Source organism: Larus michahellis, chromosome 2 (assembly GCF_964199755.1).
Source record: "Larus michahellis chromosome 2, bLarMic1.1, whole genome shotgun sequence".
NCBI classification, from domain to species: domain Eukaryota; kingdom Metazoa; phylum Chordata; class Aves; order Charadriiformes; family Laridae; genus Larus; species Larus michahellis.
In genome coordinates, this window is record NC_133897.1 from 55,174,597 (window position 1) to 55,189,370 (window position 14,774).

Here is a 14,774-nt window from a genome sequence, read left to right on the forward strand (position 1 = left end):
ATACATTAGCGCAAAGCACTCTGGGCAATCCTGTGGGGTGAGGCAGACACAGGCTGGGAAGAGGTCCCAACAACATCCAAAACTGGACTGCCTTAACGTGGTCAGTCCACACCATCTTCTACAGGTGTGAAGGTTCAGATGTCCGCAAGAAGCAGCCTGCCCAATTGTCAGACAGGTGCCAGGGGGAGACCACAGAGTTCATCAGAGCGATAAAAATTCCTGGTGCCTTCGCGACTCACGGAAATGGCACAAAGCACTCTCAAACATCAATCCCAAGAACAAACAAGACTCTTAAAACAAAGAGGGGAGCTAACAAAAACAAACTCAGCACTTGAAAACTAATGAAAATAACGCCACAGCCAAAGCCTACAAAGCTGCTCTCATCAGACTTGAAAAAAAAATAAATAAACAGCCTGACAAACAACAAATCCAACCTTGCAAATCTACTCTCAGCAGCACAATGTTCCCGCACACGCGGCTGCTGCAGAGTGTGCCATTTCAGTGGGGGGACAAGGACACTTTCTATAGCTCCAGTCCACTGGAGTCCACACGAGTATCACCCAGGGCAAATTTCGTATCCTCAGCTTGGCTCTGCCTCTGACTTCCACTAAGTATTTTGTGCAAGTAATTTGATTTCTCTGTCTCTACACTGCACCCCCTGTAAAATAAGGATTCTAGCAACCCAGCACAAGTATATTAAGGTACGCACACCACTTTACACATTAATATTATATACCCCCTATGGCCATCTAAAGTCAGTCCTCACTGTGGATGAAACAATCACATGCTATAAACTCAGAAAGCAACACTTGTGAGGGAAAGGAAGCCCTCAAGCAGCCTTTTGACCAGGAATCCTGACCAGAAAAGTCTGCATAATGTGTCCCTCCATGCCTATTGAAAGCTCAAAGTTCATGCTGGACAGGCTTCATGAAATAACCAGATCATGAAACTGTAGTCAAGTAGGTTAACTAAACCAATACTTGGACTAGAAAAAACAAGATCCGGAAAAAACCTAGGAATCCAGTCTGGATCTCTGTAAGTGTAATTTATCCTTCCACCTTTCTTCCTCCCAATCTTCTCCTACACTTTTTGGCTTCCCACCTCATCAGTGAAGAAGTCCAAACCACAAACCACTTCACATGTAACTTCAGTCCATTTGCCACCCCTCCTCACTCATGCTTGAGGATAGATGTACAGAACTAGACACAATATATGCACAACAGAGCTGCTCTGATCTCCATCAAACTCCTGGTGCACAGCGCTAACTAGTTTGCACTATTGCACTTATTTAGCAGAGATAAACAAGTTTAACAGCACTAGTTGATATTGGTGCAAGATGCAGCGAGATGCCCAGCAGAGCCTGCAGGGATGTCTCTACTCACAAAGTTGTGTTGCATGATTCTATGATGTTCATACAGCAAACTCACCCTCACAAAATTTATTTTCCCTGGTGAAATCCCAGCCTTTTTAAGAGGGAAAAGGTCACATAGCCTGGATTAGCAATTTATCTGCACTTGTCCTCCCTTTATTTCCAGAGCATTCAGTGGACCATTATACTAAATAGATGAAGTGAGAAAAATCAAATTAAAGAGGCCAACAGAATTAAACCAGCTTCTTTTCCACAGCTTTTTAACTGGCAGACACTGTATCCCAATGTCTTTGCAACAGCCAGTATGATGCAATTTATCATTACCACGAACAAGATTTATTCACCATACAGAAAAATCCTTTCATGATGATTTTCATCAGGACTCAGAAACTGGATTTCAAAGACAACATCCAGTGTGTAACTGCTGGGTCAGATGGTATTCTCAGTTTTCTCTCTAAATTTTCCACATATACAAAATCCTTTGATTTTGTTTAGATTTCTGATTTTCCCACCATTCTTACTTAATATTTCCCTCTTTTTTGCCAAAAACTACCAACTCAATTTTTACAAACTCTTTTGAACCCACTGAATGTTTCTATTTTAGTAATATCAAACCAACTAGTTTTATTGTTATCATTAAATTTGAAAATACGTATATTAACAAACTCCATTTCTATGTAAAAAACCCCTTTTTCTCTGTAAAGAAAAAAAAGTCTTATGATGAAAATGTTACAATGGCACATTTTGAACACGTCCAGAAGAAAAGCTATCCTAAGCAGTTTTGGGTCAAGAGCTGGTCAAGATGAACTATTTCTATAAAATGTTCTATAAAATGTTCCATAAAATGTTCTCGTTTTGGCAGACCAACATTTTTAATGAGGAAAAAAATAAAAAAATGTTCTAAGCAACTTTATCTCTAATTCCTTTCCCTGTTCCTCCCTCAGTCTCAAATTGCTTTGAGAGCCATGTCCTTTTAAGAGACACGTCTGTCTTTTAGGAACAAGTGTTTTAAGTTCCTGAGAGACGCAGTATGATGAATATGGTTGCCAAGGGGCGATGAGCTGCTCCTCAGGTTTGCAGGCAAACATTGTGCATTTGGTGGGAAACCACAGCGCAGTCACGTCCTTCTCTCCACGTAGCCTTTCACTTTCCATAAAGAAAACCTTGGCTGGGATTTCAGAGTGGATACACTTTGTTGTGGCCCTCGATAGAGGATGAAAGGCACATACTTGTCACCTCAGCTCTGTACGGGCCCCAAGAGGGGACTATCCCAAAGAGCAGGTACTAAAATGTTGCTCATTCGTTACTGGGGGGATTTAGTCTCACCCATTCCAAAAGATGTGGGATTGCACTGACAAAGCTGAGGTTCTATTTTTGGTAGACAGAGTGGATTTGCACAAACACCCCAAGAGCCAAACTTCCCTCCTGACCTCACTGTGACCCACTGAATCCAGAGCAACTGTCCAGAGTTTACACTCAGAAGCAGCAAAGCGCGTGCTTAGAATTAAGGACAGCTTTCGCTGTTTTCTGACTTATGCTTGAAATTAAGGAAGCTGGACTCAGCCCTTCAGCAGTAGATTTTCTGTCAACTTTTCTGCAATAATCTTTTAAATTTTCCTTCCCCATCTCCTTAAAAAAAAATAATAAAAAAAATCAAATAGCTCAGCTTCTTCCTCAGAGATTTACAGCCACAGATGAAATAAAATCTAAAAGTTTGGTTGATGACCTGTGACACTGAAGTGAAACTATTCCTCTCAGAGCTATTTCTAGAATACTAGGCAAAAAAAAAAAAAAAAGATAACATTTTTCAACAGGACAGTCATTAATAAAGAGCTATTTGCATGTGTGCCTGTGTCTGCTTTTCTATGGATGCATATGGGAAGTGTACAAAATTAGAAGTAAGTGCTGAAAGTATATTTTTCCAGCATTCTCTGTGAAGTTAGCCAGAAACATGACAAAGAACAAATTTGGATGGAGAAACAACTAATATGTGCTCTCTTGCAACCCACAGTGCAAAAAGCTCATTCTGGGCTCTTGCCATGTCTTTTCTGTCCCCTTTTTGTCACACGGGAGACTCCAAGTCAGAGTGCTAAAGACAATTTGGGAACACAGCACATAAATGACAGGGCCTGTCCCATCCTATGACTGCACGCTCCCTAGAGACATATGGTTGGAAAGTTTCCGAAGAACTTACTTTCCCCAGTGAAAAATGGGTTTATGTTGAAATTGAGATTCTTATGAGAATGAAGCTTTCGCAAGCTGGGTCATTTTTTTAGTGTCTTTTTTTTTTTTTAATTGTTTTTAAACAAACACATACAGAAAGAAACTCCAGTGTTTTCACATCCCATCTTCCCACTCTCCTATTGTGTTACCACCGGCAAACACTGCTCACCAACTACAAAAAGTGGGTAAGGCCCCCCCCCCTTTTTTCTTTATTATCTTCAGAACTTTGTCAATAACAAAAGTGTGCGTACACTTGTATAGAAAACAGTTAGCTGGTGTCTAGAAAATGGTACTGTGACTTTAAGGGAACATTTTCAAAACTGCCATAATCTAGGAAATCTATATGGCCATAATTTTCTATTTCTCCATGCTTGCATACAGATTAATACACTGTCTATGCAAAGTCTGTTGGTTGTTATCATTCACTAAGTGCCCTTTATGGGAGGAGATAGAAAAGGAAGATAGAAAATTACGTATTATGTAACTATGATTCAGATCATAAACCTTTTGGATCATAGAGAAAGTTTAGAAAGACAGACTCTTAGTAAGTGCAGAATGACAATCTTCTTCCAAATCAAATCCATCTTCCATACAGAAAGGAGTAAAATGATTCTACTCTCACTTACATGATCTAATTTTATCCTTCCTAGGGGGTCTGTTCATTATTTTTACAGAAAGGATGCTGCAGGAATGGCTGCCACAGTCAAAATGCTTTATATAAGAACAAATATTTTGGCGTCACTCTGTCTTTTCTTTAATATTTCAGCATTTGCGACATCCTCCCTAATATTCCTTGGGCCTGTATCTTTTTGGTACTGAAGAGAGCTGACAATCTTCTAATATGGAAATATTCCAGTTCCCCTTAGAAGATCACTGCAATAAAATACACTGAGAAAGCAGAGCAACAGCACTTGGACACAAATGTTTATGAAGAGACCTGGATAATATGTGATTAATTGAACAGACGTGCAAATTTCCACCAGCAGAGGTCATTTTCACTCTATAAGGAGCTCCTAAAAAGCTCTGTCTTTTTATCTAAGGGACTATCTTAAAAACAGTCCCAATACCCTGGGTATTCTTCATCAAAGCAAGTAATGTGGGGTGGGATATAGAGAATGTTAAAAAGCTTAAGCAAATGCTCTTAATTTGATCAAACAAATTCAGTCTGTGCTGTGAAATATCAACAAACCCCCTGCCTTCACATTTCTTGTGCATATGGGATTGGCCAGTTTAAGCAACCCTGATGGTCTGAATATTTTTCCTGAGCAATTATATTTGTCTGCCTATGCCTAAAAACTTGCCTATGCGACACTAAAACTTCATAGAAGTTTCGGTAAAAATGAAGCGGGCAAATGGGAGCCATCTGTTTTCTCCCTTCTCTTCCTCGTGTCTACCAGCATCATCTGCGACTCCCTCCCCAGAAGGCCAAATCCCTCCCTCACATACACAGCCCCAGTGGCACGGCTGTCGTTGAGGGGTGTCTCTGACAAATTGGCTGTGTGTACAAGGACGTGCAAATGCGTGCCATTCACACGAAGATCAAACTTTGAACTAATACATACCAACATCTGAGTTTCAGGAAGGGGGGTGCATTTTAGGTTGTTAGCTTTAGCAAAGGTAAGCACTGTTATTCAGAAAAGGAACCTGGAATTAGAAAAAAATAATAATAAAAATTACAAATTAAGAAATACTTGTTAGGCACAGTAATGGCAAGAACGTGAGAAAGCACTAAACTGTTGTACTGTAACAAATTAAAAATAGAAACAACGGGAAACAGGAAATTTGATAAAATGTGCAATTGTCCAAAATGAACATTGTAAGTAACACAATGATTCAGAAAATGAGTAGACGTGTATGAGAGGAGAGCTGATAGTAAATAACCATCATACAATCTTACTGGGAAACACGCCCATGCTGGACATCAGGGAGTTTTGATTTTTGGGGTTGTCTTGGCATCTTATGGGTGGTAAGATGCTTAGAAATCTTCCCTTTACATTGCCTCGCTGACATTAAAAACACCTCCACTCACTGGCCAAACACCTCTTTACCGTTTAATTTTTTACTTTGCTGAAACTACAAGTTTCCACCATAAATATCTGGTGCTGCCTGCTGAAGAAACACAGTACAAAAGCAGTACTGTTTAACATTTTCACAGAGCTTATCATCTGTAATGTTCCATGATATTTTCGCCACCCTAACAGGGGCCAGGATCCCACTGCACTAGACACTGTGTAAATGTTATAAGCACGTACTATCTTCTAAGTACGTAGAAATAATTTCTAAATCATTGCATTGCAAAGAACATAATTTTATAGTTCCTTTGGAGTTATAGAACATTTTTCTAGCAAGATATATGAATTTCTTGAACTGACAGATCAACTGTTGCTGTCTTTCACACTCAGCATTTTGGTGAACTTTCTACCCCAAAACTTACTGTGGGACTAGGTGATGCATGTGAAACTGCAGAGATGATGCTATTTTGTCTGTCTGGTGTTTTGAGACGACCAATATGTGTTGACCTGTTATAAATCAGTCCCAGGACTGAAAGTAAATTCCAAACTGGCCTGTGGACAGGCTGGTGTCTTGCACAGTAACATGCTCAGTAAAGTTGGGCTTGAGTTTGATCCAAAGCTCCTGAAAGACAGTGGGAAAACTTTGAATTAGGCCTAGCAACAAAGATAGGAAGGGACAGGTTTCCTTTATAAGTGCCATGAGGACTGTTATTAAGGGCAACAGGAAAGAGGGAGGAAAGGATGTGAAATATCCCTTTTAAGTCTGAAAACACTGCTCGGCAATCACTATACAGGAATTAACGCTTGGCAGAGCAATAATATCCCTATTTCTCCTTGGTTTACACCAAGGACCAAAAGGGGAGTTGAAGGAGATTAATTACTTTGCCTGCTAATCAATGTGAAGACATATTTTTCTGCTCCTCCATCTCATAATTTTTATTTCATCTAGTTTGGGTTTTTTTAGGGTTGCCAGATGTCCCAGTTTCACTGGGACAATCCTGGTTTTTGAAGGTACATCCCATCTGCTCTTGAAAATATTTCTGTTCACTGCTCTCTTGTTGATTGTGTGCTTTTAGAGCAGCCAGCCAGCAAAGGACTGCAGGAGAGAGGCTGATAAATTATTATCAAACTATAAAAAGCTGCCCATATTTCCCCAATGCTAAAAAAATTAATTCGGCAGGGAGACTTTTTTGCAAAATGTAAATGGTCACCGTGGCACACAAGAAATTATGATTACAAGTCCCACTGCTGCTCAGAGATCACCCCTTAATGTGCATACATTTCAAACTGGGAGTGGTGCTTCTGCCCTTCCTGGGCTGCCTGAGAGCCCATCATAGAAGAAGCCCTGGACTTTTTGATAGTGCAGATCCTCTAAAATGGGATCTGTGGGGGAGGACATTGCAGGAAAACCTCACACCAAGATCTGGACTTGGAGGCAGCAGCAGTGCACATGGCCATCGAGAAGACCATGCTGCATCCCTGACCCAGAGAAGTCCCCCAAGGAAGTAGCAAGGGAAGAAGTCTACAGCTTAATTAGCCCAAAGTATCTAGAGAAAGTGAAGGCTTACTCCTACGTTTTCAGGTCCAAATTCATTTCACAGCTGCTAGCTCCCACGAATATATCATGATTAGAATGAATGTATCGTGATATTATTCCTAAAGCTCCAACTACTGGAGTCATGTGAACCTTTAAGAATCAAAGCTGTTCGTTATGTGAGTTTGTGGTCCTCTTTACAAAAAAAAGCTTGCAAAAATCAACTGTGAAAGCACAAATGAAAAGTGTGCCAAGTCAGTTATTTTCCATTCCTTTTCATGGTGTTCTTCTGAGGCTTGACTCATGTTTTCTGAATGCTTGTGGAGAACAGGAGAAGATCAAGAAAGAGAGAAAGCAATGACACCTCAAATGGGAGGTCATCTTCCGCCAATCTGGTGCCATGTTTGCAAACAAATCCCATCACAATATCTCCCCTGCATTTCCTCAGACTTAACCACATTCACACAACCACCTCACTTTGTTCCAGGAAATGTCTCATCAAAAACTGCCTTTGTCAAAAAGATTACAAAGGACTTGACAACATCTACACCGCAGGTTGCACTGAAAGTAGAGGCATAAAACTTCCAGAAGGTAAGAAGCATAACTGCTTCCCTTTTCTCCCACAAAGTATGGGGAATTAGAGGGGAAGAGAGGTCTGTATTTTTCACTTATCTGTCAATATAAACACATATTTGAGCTCTTTAAGAAATAGAAATATGGTAAATATATTTCAGCTAGTACATCTAAAGTACTGTTTGTATCTTTATAAACTAGACCAGTACAAACCTTTTCTTGTAAATAACAGCGTACTGGAGTACCAAGTTTGTGGTGAGAGAGAGGGCTTATCAACTGATAGAGTTCAAATAGGGGAAAGTGGAATACCAGAAATAAATAAATAAATAAAATCAGTCTTACTTACATGAAATGTAAAAGGAAGATTTAATCCATGAAACTCAGACATCTAGAATGGGATTTGTTTGTCCCAATGACCCACCGTACCTGGACCCAGGCTCACTAGCTCAGGCACAGAAATATGCACTCCAGACAGCTGGAGTGAGATAGCATGCATCCTACTCCTAACGCTCTCATACAGATAGAGGAACACCTGTTTATAAAGAGTTTGGAAAGCAACCATAACTGCCCAATACTTATGGAACATAGCAAACCTGGATATTAAGTACTAACAACATAATTACCTTTGAGCACACCTGAATCATAAGGTACTAATACTGTCTAGGACTGGTAACTTCACCTGAAATACTTATTCGGAACAGAAGTACAGCAATGAGACTATGATTGTCTTGTTTTCTTGTGGGATAAAAAATTTGGCGGGACAACAACTTTATTCTTTTTCCTCTGCATTTCCAATTGACAGGAGAAACTCTAGAAATGCTCATCCTGCCTTTCCAGCTCTGCCTTCAACATTCAGCTGTCTCACGATCCAGCAAAGTCCTTCTGCTTCCTCTTCCTCAGGATAAACGTCTTGCCTCCAAACACAAGCTCAATGGAGCAGAAAATTCCTTTTTTCTTGCATTTCAATGTCCAACTTAGAAGCAGGTGCTTTGATAACTGTCTCCATCCTGCTGCAAGTCTCTTTTAAGCACAGCGCATGACACCTCCACATCTCCTATGGCACTGTAGTGGCCCATCCTGGCCATGCCCGAGCATGACCCGCACACCCCTCTCTGGCAGGAGGTTTGGGGAAGAAAACTCCGAGCTTGTGCTAAATGAGGTACCTGTTACAGCATTGCTGTGTCAACGTGGGGTCCTTGCATAGATGCCATGCTTTTAGTGAAGCACACAACAGGCTGGTTGCAAGCTCATGTATCACGAAGCACTGAACTTAGATTAAAAAAATGAAGCACATTGGTTGGCAAACATGAGTACCAGCAGTTTCTAACAAATGAACTCAAACTCTGCAACCTTGTGCAACCTACCTAAACTTGCTCTGTCCATTCTGATGGCATAAATAGGACATAGGTTTGACTGGTAGCAGAAAGTAAGGAAAGCACTTGAGAGAAGGTTCAGAGATCACGATTCCCTAATACTACAGCAGACATTTCATACTGGCATGCTTTTTAAAACTAAAACTCCACCTGTAAAATCCCCTTTTTTTTTGCATGCAAGGTGCTATTTGCAGAGGTGGAGAGATATACCTCAAAGGTCACAAGACAGGTAATTACTCCTCAGTATCTTAATTGACCCAGTCTGTGGATTCAGCTGACCACAGTACTTGCCTGTATTGTGTGTATAATATTAGACCTATATAATCTGCAATATAAGGAAGTTATAAAGTTTATTGCCAAATGCCTGTAGAGGAGTCAAAACATCTCTACCACTTACCAGCAAGCCCCTCAATAATTCATATAGCAATGCCAGCAATAGCGGTGCCACCGTTTACACAAAAGATTTGCAGAAAGTCTTTCTGGCTGTTATATCCTATGTTTTCAGTAAGGATGCCAGTCATTTTTCATTTGACATTTGTTCTATCTGCGTTAAAAAGACGTTAAATTAAATTTTAAAGCTGCACAGATAGACTTCTAGGTGCATGGAGTGGAGCAGCGCAAACAAAGCCTCTTGTCATTTTTCACTTGTCTCCACATGGTGACTTTGTTGCTTTCATCAAGGACGGGAAAGGCACTTTCACTCAATAAACAATATCAAGCGTTACCCTTAAGTTAAATTTTCTGCAAACAAAAAACCTACACTTGGTGTTTGCATAAAGCTACTTTGGTTTTGGGGTCCCTCAGACCTCTCTTCTCCTACTAGGTGAAGAGCAATGAAAAAGTATGAATAAATCTTATAGTCCAGGTGTACTGAATCCGTCACTTCCAGGATACATCCGATTCACGCAGTGTTTACCACAAAGGCTGTCTGCGTACATGTACCATATCTGATGTTCCCCAAACACTGCCCACTTACTGAGCAGTGTATGTGCAAGTATTTCTGTCCAGGAAATGTGCTAGGCTCACTCTTGTTATAAAATGCAGCTTTCATAGTTCGATTAGTTTCCTCTATACCCCACATCAGTTCGGCACTTCACTGCATGGTTTGACACGGAATTTAAATATCAAAGTAAATGCATTTTATACCAGAACTATTGTCATCACTTAGTCCAACCTGGATACAGAGAGATCAAGCAAAGTGTGGCCACTCATTAATTCCAGAGACCAAAGAGGTTAAACTCAGTAGACCTCTAAACTACAGGCAACCGCTCAAAAAAACAGTGCATCACTAGAGTATTGTATGTTCTATGAGCGGGTTAAAAAGCAATCGAAAAAGATCCAAAGACAATTCTGCCTCTAGGATGAATTAATTCAGAGTAGGGAAAACAATGCTGTTAAATAAGAAATGACACAAACTTTTATTTGAACTTGAAACAAATCAGATCACAGACCTTTGGGGAAGTGTAAAAGATTGTATTTGATTGTTTTCTACTTCTTACCCTTATTTTCTATAATTGTGATCAAGACAGGAAGGGCCAGCGCTGCAATACAAAAGAAGAAAACATTATTAAAAGTGTTCTCACTGTGACAGGCTAAAGCATCAAAAACATTGTGAAATGCCTTTATTAAATATGTAAAGCTATTGTAAATACATGCTTAAGTGCTTTATTGTGCTTGAAATGCAGACTTTTATTTCTCAGACAAGATGAAACAGAATAAAGAAAGAGAGAAAGAGGAGTTGCTTTAAGTCCTACGTTGCACATCTGGTACTACAGAAGCCTTACAGCAAAGGGTTTTGGCAGAGCCAAGCACCAGGCCTGGCTGCTCATGGTCCCATATGCAGCAACCCAGCACAACAGAGTAAAGAGAGATAAGGTGACCATCACCCCAGCTTGGACCTCTTGCTTTCCACAGCCAAATAATTCAGCAGGCAGGAGGCAGGGAGAAGGGCAAAGCAGCCCAAACTGCAGTGCTCGACTCTGTGCCTTTCCTTCCTTGCTCTCTAAAAAATGCTAACAATGGTCATGTTGCTGGCCTCATAGAAGTTGCATCTTCAGGGAAGCACAGGAGACCGCTACAAGGGCTTTCTCAGGTGGCATGCTTTGGGTCAGCCTTTGCCCTTGGGCTCCCATGCTCTCACATGGCCCCACAAGGCTTGGAGACTCCTCTGACACAGCTCAGCCCCCGCCATTGGTTCCTGCACGCAGGGAACAAATCACTGGTCAATCACCCATGCCTTTTTTGTCTTTTGCAAAACAGCCTCAGCTGGGAACCTGAGCACAGAACGATATTTGATAACTGCCCCCAAACGTTTGCTGGGAAGTTGCTTATCTAGATCCACCGAGTCGATTTCCCGCTTGGTTATCCAGCTGGATAATGTCTACACGCAGGGAAATATTGCATCTCAGCAGAATGATATTGTATTTTGTCTCACAGATAAGATTACATATGGGATTTCCAAAATTGTTATAGATCGGTATTTTAAGTGATTGCACAGCAGCTCCATGTCTGCTATGTGCCTCAGTAGCAGATAGGATACTTCCTAGTCCTAAACACAAAACAAGCCTCCTGTGTTTTAATTCAAAAAGGCAGCGGAGCCTTAAAGCCTGCAAGCATAGATAGACCCACTGGCACCTATTTGCTTCAGAAGCTGGACAAGAAATCTTTATCCAAGGTTAACCTACCTACTTGAAGCGTATGGAGATTATACATAACCCTTGGCCAGTTGCACTTATATTTGCAATAGTTTTAATACACATCACCGCCGTTATAACAGCTCCTGAGCAGTCCCCAGTCTCTAATGGATTTATCTTTATGCACTATATTTTTCTTAGATGGATGGAGAACAAAGTCTCAAGAGAAACTAAGTGACCTGCTTCAGACCACCTGGGAAGCCTGGAGCAGGTCAAGACTTGGCATATCCTCCTTCTCAGGTCCATCATCTCCCCTTTCTGAAGGAAGGGAAGAGAGTCTACTTTCAGAGGATCAGAAATAAAATCTATACAAGAGCAAATTGCCCAGAGCTGACCATCCCAAATATGAATATTTGTATGAATACTTTTGCATAACACGTCCTGTTCTGGGACGATATTACACCCCTTTGGCTTGTCTCTGCTTCAGGTTTGGAATACTTAGCAGTGATGAAAATTTGGGTCATTTCTGCCTACAAACTAGATTTTACATGGGCACATCACTAACAGTATGGGAGCCCCCTCATCATTGCTATGGACAGATGAGGCTGTGCAAGCTTTGGCGTTACACACATAAACCACTCGTTTAGTACAAAGTGGATATATTTTCTCCAAGGCAAATAAAACCATTTTAACTTCTGCCTATGACTTCACGGGAGATTTGAAGAATCAAGCAAACTCATTAAGGCAATTAAATGATCTTTAAAAAGTGAATCAGCTCAGCTCTGGCTTCCTGGATTTTAAGGGAGGGAGGCAACACCAGAATTCTCTAATCTAATCATGACTTGAAAGTAAATAAAATGAGAGAAACTGAAATAGTTGCTGACTCTCACAGGAAGAAACATAGGAACAGCGGCAGATAAGCACCGTGTCACTTCAGGGACAGAAGGATTATGTTTCTCTGCTTCTACATAATTGTCTCTACCTGGACAGATTTCCAATTGTGTCATCCATGCCAAGGGGAGCATTACTAGATTAATTACTGTCGCCTACAAGGTAGTCAGTGACCGTAGTACGTAAACATATTCAGCATGGAGTATGACATTTAAATCAGGGAGGGAAGAACATGTAAGACTTTGAGGGCTGCAAGTCTCTTCAGATGTCTTGGAAGTACAACAGAGTACAAGCTTTTATACCACCCTTCCCCCATATATCATACCCTCACATTCTTCCTAACGAACAATCTTTTAAATATACATACCCCTGTAGCAGGGGTAACCAGGGACTAACTTGTTGCAACTGTTTTTATCTAGGAAAAACAAATCTGTGGATATTGTGCATCTAATGGTCCAAAAAGCTTGTAAGGTTCCTGAAGTTTGTGGTATTGAGGCACTTCAGAATGAAGGTGCTCTGGCATTTTCATCTGAATTTTAAAAAGTCGGCCTACAACATCTAGTAATTCTCCCACTTTCCAAAATTTCCCTAAATGCCATTTGTATTTTATAATGCAAAAAACCGTTCTCAGTAAAATAATACAGTTTTGCAAAACCACGGCAATTTTAATCTAAAATAAGTTTTTGTATAACAGCAAGTGTGAATTTCCTTAACTTTTCAGAGTTCAGAAGACTCCAGCCAAACTTACCATTTTCATTCCAGTCAAAAAGCAGCTGCTTATAAAAAGGCGTTTTCAAAGAAGATATTTCTGTGACCCCCTCATACTGTTACTAGATCACTGCATTGCACACAGCTCTGTGCCTTTAATTTTCAACTCACAAAAGATCGTGGCGCTGAGGTCAGACCCACTGGTGAAGGAAGCACCTTGTGTAATGGTAACAGGATCTGGGACTAGGAAAGTGCATCTCATTCTTTGACTGTGCTTTTTTGGTAGTGATTAATCCCACCTTTACAGGCAAAGCAGAACACACTGACAAAAGCCTGATTCCGTTAGCATAAAATACCATCAGCTACCCCTTGTATAGCTACATGTGCCATAAATCACTCCTTGCCCTGCCTATCCCAGGCGGCTACGCTTCTGCTAATGAAAATGTGTGGTACGGACTGACACTGCCCAAGTCATTGACATTCGTCGACATTATCAGCCTATTTTGCCTGCTGAGAAATAACTAGCTGGAGAGAGCAGCGCTTGGGAAGGTACAGATGACGGGGATTATGCATTACCTGTCCACCTGCAAGCAACCATCCCTGAAATAGGTGAGGATGCAAACGCATGCTTCAGATTTTTAGCACCCTGTGGAGAGGAAGGGGCTGCTGCCAAGTTCAGGCTGCTCCATGTTTCTGAAGACAAGGGAAGAAATGGCCCCAGATAAGACCGATCGCCAGCTGAGGTGATGTAGCTCCAAACGCCATGCACCTGGTTGCTCTCAGGGATCACTCTGGAGGAAAACTCCAAGTCAGGCTGCAACCTGGGCTCAGTAGCCTCGTGAGCTAAGCCCCACATGTGATCATGAGTGCAAGAACAGTGGTCCGGGAAGCTCCTCAGGCTCAATTTAAATTTTAACACAGCCATAAGTTAGAAACATCATTTGCTTTAATCAAAATAATTTCCAGAGTGCAAGTGTGCACCTAGGGGTGAGTAATGCTGGTGCGAAACACGCAGTGTGGGAGATAGAGAATCCCCCAAAACACTTCACTAACGTTAGCCAATGCCTTGTGCGCTGCATCTTTCATTTTGTATGAATTTTTCTTCCCAGTCTTCACAACTGTTTTTTATGGTTTCCCAAGAAAGAAGAGGGCCCAAGTCAATGCTTTGAATCATGAAGGCTGGTTTCAGGACTTCTATAGAAGGGTAGCAGTGATACCAACAGAGTTGCATCTGTTTTTACTAGTTCTAAATCTGACAAACAATCTCAAGTTCAAAAGTCATTTCCCCATTCTTCATATAGTCATAAAGACATTTATATTCTGGAACCATTTTCCTTTCCTTTTTTCCACGGCCATTAATACATTTTTTTTCTTTTTTTGCTTCATAGCTGCCAAGTCTTGCACAGCTCCATGTGTGAATTTATGCAAATTTCAGAATGCGCTAATTCACATATTTGC

General features: G+C 40.9%; 1 protein-coding gene across 3 annotated transcripts in view; it reads right to left on the bottom strand.

The window, feature by feature from the left end:
* ITPRID1 (ITPR interacting domain containing 1) overlaps positions 1-14,774 on the bottom strand; it is a 67,414-nt gene that overhangs the window by 50,079 nt on the left and 2,561 nt on the right. For all 3 annotated transcript variants that reach the window (XM_074575518.1, XM_074575520.1, XM_074575517.1), the window contains exons 2-4: positions 10,584-10,625; positions 6,027-6,226; positions 5,155-5,236 (exon numbers count right to left, since the gene is read on the bottom strand). The gene's annotated coding sequence lies outside the window, so the exon portion shown is untranslated. The remainder of the gene's footprint in view (positions 1-5,154; positions 5,237-6,026; positions 6,227-10,583; positions 10,626-14,774) is intronic.